The sequence below is a fragment of the Vespa mandarinia genome, chromosome 7, assembly GCF_050613455.1.
Source record: "Vespa mandarinia isolate Hongniang chromosome 7, ASM5061345v1, whole genome shotgun sequence".
NCBI lineage: Eukaryota > Metazoa > Arthropoda > Insecta > Hymenoptera > Vespidae > Vespa > Vespa mandarinia.
Genome location: NC_140816.1, coordinates 5,820,001 through 5,827,500, shown reverse-complemented (window position 1 = coordinate 5,827,500; position 7,500 = coordinate 5,820,001). Strand labels below are relative to the sequence as shown.

At 30.5% G+C, this 7,500-nt stretch overlaps 2 protein-coding genes across 6 annotated transcripts in view; one reads left to right on the top strand and one right to left on the bottom strand.

Moving 5' to 3' along the window:
- Positions 1-7,500, bottom strand: part of AChE-2 (acetylcholinesterase 2) — a 205,901-nt gene that overhangs the window by 119,249 nt on the left and 79,152 nt on the right. The gene's annotated exons all lie outside the window — the stretch shown is intronic.
- jeb (low-density lipoprotein receptor domain-containing jelly belly protein) overlaps positions 3,665-7,500 on the top strand; it is a 126,282-nt gene continuing 122,446 nt past the window's right edge. For 2 of the 4 annotated variants that reach the window (XM_085658432.1, XM_085658431.1), the window contains exon 1: positions 3,665-3,736. The gene's annotated coding sequence lies outside the window, so the exon portion shown is untranslated. The remainder of the gene's footprint in view (positions 3,737-7,500) is intronic. The other 2 variants (XM_085658434.1, XM_085658433.1) reach the window with 2 other exon arrangements.

The window sequence follows — 7,500 nt, the reverse complement described above, 5'->3', positions numbered from 1 at the left end:
GTTGCTTCGGCAAATGGCCGAAGAGGGACGACGGAGATTACCTACGAGCGAACAAGTATATTGTTTTCCCTCTTCCATCAATGTACTTTACTCTTTGTCTTTTCTCACTCCCTTCCTCATTTCTCTCTCTCTCTTTCTCTTTCTCTCTCTCTCTCTCTTTCTCTTTTTCTTTCTCTTTCTCTTTCTCCCTTTCTTATAACGACGACGCGTCTGAATCAGAAGTACGAGAATGGTGGTGTGCGGTACTTTTATTCGAATTTACTAAAAGAAAAATATCAGGTAAGGTGAAAGGAAAAAAAAGAAAAGTTGAAGAAGTTGAATGGCATTGGGACGACATCGAATGGACGATAAAAAATTACCGAGGAATAAAAAAAGAAAGAAAAAAAAAGAACGGAGAAAGAGAAAGAGAGAGAGAATTAAAAAAGACGAAGTATTTGAATTCCACGATCATTTTGTGAATCATTGAGTTTTCTCTCTCTCTCTCTCTCTCTCTCTCTGTCTCTTTTTTTTTTTTTTATTCAAGAAAAAAGAAAAGAAAATAAATAATGATTATGAGAAAGTAGAAATATATTTTTCTTTTCTTTATTTCACATTATATTGTATTAAAAGAGAAATATTTCGTTGATCAGACATCTATAAAATATTTTATTACTTTGGGAAAACTTGAGGGAGGGGGTAGTGGAGGAGGTCGGTGGAGGAAAGGGAATGGTTTATTTTTATTTTATGACATCTTCGTGACAAAATTTTCTTCTTCTTTTTCTCTTTTTTTTTTCTTCTTCTTCTTCTTCTTCTTCTTATTTTTCTTCTTTCTTCTTTTTATTCGTTTAAATTCTAAAAATCGATTATTATACCTTACTTCGTTTTTCGATCGAAATTTTCTTCATCAAGCGTAATAGATCCATGAATTTGAAGATGGAATTCATGAATAGGGAAACGCTTTAACATTCTCATGACGTCACTCGACCCCACTTAAATATTCAACGAAATGAAGAAACTACGATTAGACATACGAACAATTACAATAATAATAATAAGACTAAAAATAATAATAATAATAATAATAATAATAATAATAATAATAATAACAATAATAATAATAATAAGAATATTCGAGATTTTCAAAAAGATCATGAATTCAACAGCTAGTATCGATTCTCCAAGGAGAAATATATGATTCTCCTGCGGCGAATTTTATCGTTGTTTTACGACCACTGAAAATCTTCAAATCTTCGCTTCGGTCGCGAGGAGTAGTAAGTACGTAAAGTAAAAATAAAATGAAAAAAAAAAAAAAAAAAAAAGGAAAGAAAAAAAAGAAAGAAAAAGAAAAAAAAGAAAAGAAAAAAAAGGAAGAAGAAGAAGAAGAAATAAAAATGAAAGATTTCGAGGTTTAAAATTTTATCTCGAACGAGTACGTAAGGTAACGAATAAAAAAAAAAAAAAAAAGAAACAAAAAAAAAACAGAAAAGAAAAAAGAAAGAAAGAAAAGAAAAAGAAGATAAAAATGAAATATTTCGAGGTTTAAAATCTTATTCCGAACGAGTGTATGTGTGCGTGCGAACTTTCGTTAACGATAAAATATCTTTTACATTAATTTTAATTTATATATATATATATATATATATATATATATATCTTGAAAAATAAATTTTTTCAAGATTTTGCAATTCGATGTTATTATTTCTTCTTAACGTTATTCCATTTTGTAATATCTATTAATTAATTATCACCCTTATATTGTTTATTATTGTTTTTTTTTTTTTCGTTCTCATCCACAACCAACCACTCATCCACCCAATCAACATTACCAACGTTAGCTTTATATGTAAGAGATAAAATAAAAATTGAACAAAGAGAAAAAAGAAAAGGGTAAAAAAAAGAAAGGTAAAAGAGAAGATAAAAAAAAAAAAATTGAACGAATTATCCAATAACATTATGAAAATCATTAACTCGCGACACGATTTTCCAATAATATGGGGAAAAAACGTTTATCTTGGAAACGAAGTCGAACTATTCGACACGTCGATTCCCACGTTTTACCTTATCGATCAACTATTCTAACCGGAAATAATTCCCAGTAAACGGAAGAACGGTTGGAAACTAACGAGTTCGTGAGATTCTCGATACGACATTAGGAAACTCGAAACTCGAACCCTAATACGATTTAGAATCGGATTTCTAAAGGTTTCTAAAGTCCTTCGAGAGCTAACGAGTTCACTTTTTTTTCTTTTTTTTTTTTTTTCGTTCTTTTTTTGTACCCTTTAAATAGAACATTATCTACTTCCAATTTCAACGCCAAAATGAAGCAAAGATTGAACCCTTTAACGTCATTGAGATCACTAATATTCTCTTTCTTTGGTAATTTTGATCGTATCGATTAAATCGAGAAACCAGATCGAATCGAATGTAACTTCGAACGTTTAATATAGTTATTCGTTAAAAAAAAAAAAAAAAAAGAAAAAATAAAAAAAAAACGATAAAAGGAGGGACGAGAGTTTGATTCAAGACAAAAGTAAAATAGAAAAAAAGAGAAAGAGAGAGAGAGAGAGAGAGAGAGAGAGAGAGAGAGATTTTTTTCAGACGAACTAACAATGAATATAAATTAATAAATTTTGTATATTATTACAGGATGTAATTTTTTCATCATTCTCCCATTCGAAAGTAATTATCGAAAGAATTTTTAAGTCGGTCAGACTTATTGAATTTTTTATATTATTTAATAATTCATCCGTCTCTCTCTCTCTCTCTCTCTCTCTCTCTCTCTGTCTCTCTGTCTTTCTCTCTTATCTTTCGAACCTTCTTTCTTATTCTCCGTGTGTATTTCAATGAGGAGGCACGCCCAACTGTGGGATACATACCTGTGTTATACATATGTGTGTACGTACGTGTCATGACATACCTTGAATTACATACATATATATGTGTATATATATACGTACATATATACATACATACATGTGTATGTAATTTTGGTATTCGTACGGCGTCTCAGACGTAAATGTATTTTCTATCAGATATATTTCCTTGTAAGCTTTTGCCATATAAACAAAAATAAACGAGATTTTCGTGCGTTCGAGATAATCCTTTAATATATCGACGAATGAAAACGAACAATTTTCGTTTTTGTATAATATATATGAATCGGTGATTACGAAAGTCATCTAGTTGTAAATAATATAGAAAATATTTCATTTTGAAGATACATATTTAAATTTGAATTATATAAAAATCATTTTTTTTTTTATTTTTCTTTTTTATTACGAGAAAAATTCAATATGAAATAAACATTTGTTTAATAATTAATTTTTAAATGTTAAGAATAACATATGACAGGGAAAGATAGATAGATGGATAAAGAGAGAGTGAGAAAGAGAGAAACAAAATATATTTCATATAACTTATAGTTAAATCACTTTCATAATCGCCGGATAATTCTGTATATATATATTATACAGAAATAAATGAAAGAACGAATAGCGTACTAAACAGAGAGAGAGAGAGAGAGAGAGAGAGAGAGAGAGAGAGAGAGAGAGAGAGAGTGATATGAATGAAACAAAACAAACGAAAGATAAACGTTTAGAGGACGACATAGAAAAACAAAGTAATTCTAAGAGCATAGGTATTAATGATATTTGACCTGTAGGACATATTCAGTCGTAAATAGATCCTCGAAGGTGTCGGACGTATCTCTCTTACGGATTAAAGCATATACAATTTTATCATCTACGTAATACGTGATGTAAGTAAAATATGAATTTTTCTCGATGAAAAAAATCTATGGGATTATCTCTCTAACATTTAATCGATGCGAATATCATTTCGACGTGTACTCCTTTTTTTTCTTTTTTTTTTCTTAGATTTTAGATTTTTAAATTATACGATTAAGTTGAAGGCAAAATTTGTGTCACGTAAAAATTTGCCGAGAAAGAGAAAGAAATATAAGATACGGAATTGATTGATCTTTCAAATGCCTTAAATACTTTCAATTTATTCAATTAATTATTTCAATAATAATGCATATATATATATATATATATATGCATTATTAACATTCTGTAATGTATAATATTTCAAGTCGACCTCTCTCTTTCTCTTTCTCACTTTCTCTCCCTCCCTCTCTCTCTGTCTCTCTTTTTCTCTTTTTCTATCATCGAGTCAACACTTCTAATGGGTCAACTACGATCTTATCTCAATGACGATCGATAATCCGACGACCGAGTTAAATTACCCAGGCCAATCAAAATCACATTACGTGCATCACAGCTGTCGACTCGGGCGATCAAGTCCCCGAGTAACTGCAGTCAACGAGAGCGAAGAAAAATGAAAAAGAAGAAAAGATTCATATATGTGTGTGTGTGTGTGTGTGTATGTGCGTGCATATATATATATTGTGTGTGTGTGTGTAGGTCGAGTCACGTAAAATGAAGGATATTTTGTGACTTTTTTTCTCCTCTTCTTCTTCTTCTTCTTATTTCTTTTGCACGAGTTAAAACAACCTAAAATAACACGAGTTTCCACTTTAGAATTTAGATACATTTGTTCGCATGATTTTTTTTTTCTTCTTCTTCTTTTGATTAGTTAATAAAAACGAAGAAAAATAAAATGAGAGAAAAAAAGAAGGAGAAAAAGAAAGAAATATTTCAATATTCTTGAAATGATAGAACAATATCAAGGATACTGTTTGATCGGACAGATATTAAATTTTTATTGACGTATATATATATATATATATATATCGATGAGAATTAAAATATTCATTAATTAATTATAATGATAGATTTATATAATAAATTATATTAATTCTTACAAATTAACTCTTGCCAGTTACGTAGTTCGTTATGCAAAGTAATGGTAAAACAAGCTGTATGTGTATATATATATATATGTGTGTGTGTGTGTGTATATGTGTGTACATAAATATTTGAAGCAAAGAGAGAAAGAGAAAGACAGAGAGAGAGATAGAGAGAGAGAGGAGAGAGAGAGATAAAGAGAGAGTTAATAGTCGTAGAGATAACGAGAAATCACGAATATTTCAAAAGAAAGAAAGGAATGGAAATGAAACGAAACGAAACTAAAGGAAATGCAAGGGAAAAGAAAAGGAAAAAAAAAATGTAAAAAAAGAAAAAAAATGATGACGTCTACGACGTTAGGAAAAAAGAATCGACCTTTTCTATTTATGTTCGACCATTATTTGATGTATACCTCGAAGGTACACAAGTTTTCTTTGACAGAGAAAACGAAACTGAGGGGAAGAAAGGGAGAGGGGGTAGAGAGAGAGAGAGAGAGAGAGAAAAAGAGAGAGAGAGAGAGAGAGAGAGAGAGAGAGAGAGAAAAAGAGAGAGAGAGAGAGAGAGAGAGAGAGAAAATATCGGTTGGTTGTGTCTTAGACAACGAAGAAATATTTAATAAGCTCTTGGTCCTATCGTTCTAATAGGAGAAGGAGAAAGAATATACAGATAGACATAGGATAGATAGAAATAGAAAAAAGAGAAAACTCGTTTTATCGAGCGTACTCATCGTTCTTTCTTTTTTTGTCAGGTCAAAGCAAAGAATAAGAAAATACAGAAAAAGAAAGACAAAAAAAAAGAAAATAATATGAAAAAAGGAAAGAAGAAAAATAAAGAAACGAAGAAAAACGTAGAATCCTATGAGAATGCCATTTAGAATTCTATGCATGTATGTGTATAAACAAAAAAAAAAACAAAAAAAAAAAGATAGAATTAAAAAGAAAGAGAAATGATCGAGAGTAAAGAAACGATAATGCAAACGATAATGGTTCATTGGTATCACTATCTTCGACGCGTTTGAAAATAAATGCTCGAAAATGCGAAGGGAAGGCTGGAAAAAAAAATAAAAAAATAAAAAAAAATAAAAAAAATCTTTTTTGATGGTCGGACAAAAAGCTGAAAGTTATCGCAGAATTTTTTGAGATCATCCTCCCCTCCTCCTCCTCCTCCCCTCCCCCCATGTGAAAGAGACACACAACAGTATTCGAAAGCTTTTCGTATCAGTCGCAGTTGAGATCGGCTTTTCGATTCACAATAACATATATACGTGTGTGTGTATGTGTGTGTGAGTGTGTACGCGTGTATATGTGCGTGTATATATATTACATATACGTATGGTACGTAAGCACATAATATATATATATATATATATATATGTACATATATATACATATATATACATCCATATACAGGTATATATATACATAGATATAGAATCTACCTCTCTATCGGAAAATCTCGTAAATATCGAGATCGCACGATAGTTCTTCCTGCCCTCGAGATATATAATTAAGAGGGTGGAAACGAAGCACAAGGGACGACCGATTCAAGCGGATAACGAGAAAACGATAAGGACCGATCTCTCTTTCTTTGTACATACCTATGTACATATGTACATATCTAATTCTCTCTCTCTCTCTCTCTCTCTCTCTCTCTCTCTCTATCTCTATCTTTCTCCCTCTTTTCTTCGATTAGATAATTTTCGTTACTAATATAAACTCGAATATACGATTTTATCTTTTTTTACAAATACGAAATTATTGCTATTATTATTGTGTTACTAATTTTAATCGTGTTGCTTATACGAATTACGTATAATCTCACAATTCTACAATTTCCCTACCATGTCCCATTGAACAAAGATAGCTGCGTTATTTATATTATTAGTAAAAATGATACGTGAAAAATGTCATATAAATATAATGATTTTCATTCGACATATATTCTTAATATATTACATATATTTCGTTTGATAAAAGATAATCTTGTTTTTAAATAAATCGTAAAGATTTCGCACTAACGATTTTTATTTTCATTCTTGCGTAACGTTCTGGCTTTTTTCGTTTTCTTTTTTTTTTTTTTTTTTTCTTATTCTTCAACTTTCATTTTTTAAATTCTAATTCTTATTTATAATAACATTTATCGATCGATATTTTGTTTACAGTGCCGTATGTTTTTATTGATTTATGAAAAAAAGAAAAAAAAAAGAAAAAAAAAACAGAAAAAATCTGTATATATCTCTCTCTCCTTTTCTTACTTATTTTTTCTTTTTTTTTTTTTCCCCCTTTTTATCTTTCACGATAAAAAGAACGTAATAATAAAAAGCATAGACTTTGCAGATCGTCCTTTCGTGAAAAGTGGCTATCGGCGTTTGTAAGGGTAAGGCACTGGAAAAGAGAGAGAGAGAGAGAGACAGAGAGACAGAGAGAGAGAGAGAACGGTCTCGAAGAAGGATAGGGTCGATTTATTGAGTCGATTTACATGTCATTACGATTTGTTCTCGTATTCTTCGACACTTCTGAGGTAAGGGTACTTAAAAACTACTTTAAGTAGAACACGTGCACGTCTCGATTAATGGCCTAATCGATATCAACATATCTTCTCTTTTTCGTTTTGTTTATCTCTTACGAAGAGACATTAGTCCTCTATGTATGTATATCTCTGAGCTAGTATTCACGTACGTAATTGTGTGCGTGTGTGTACGTAAGAGCTTTGG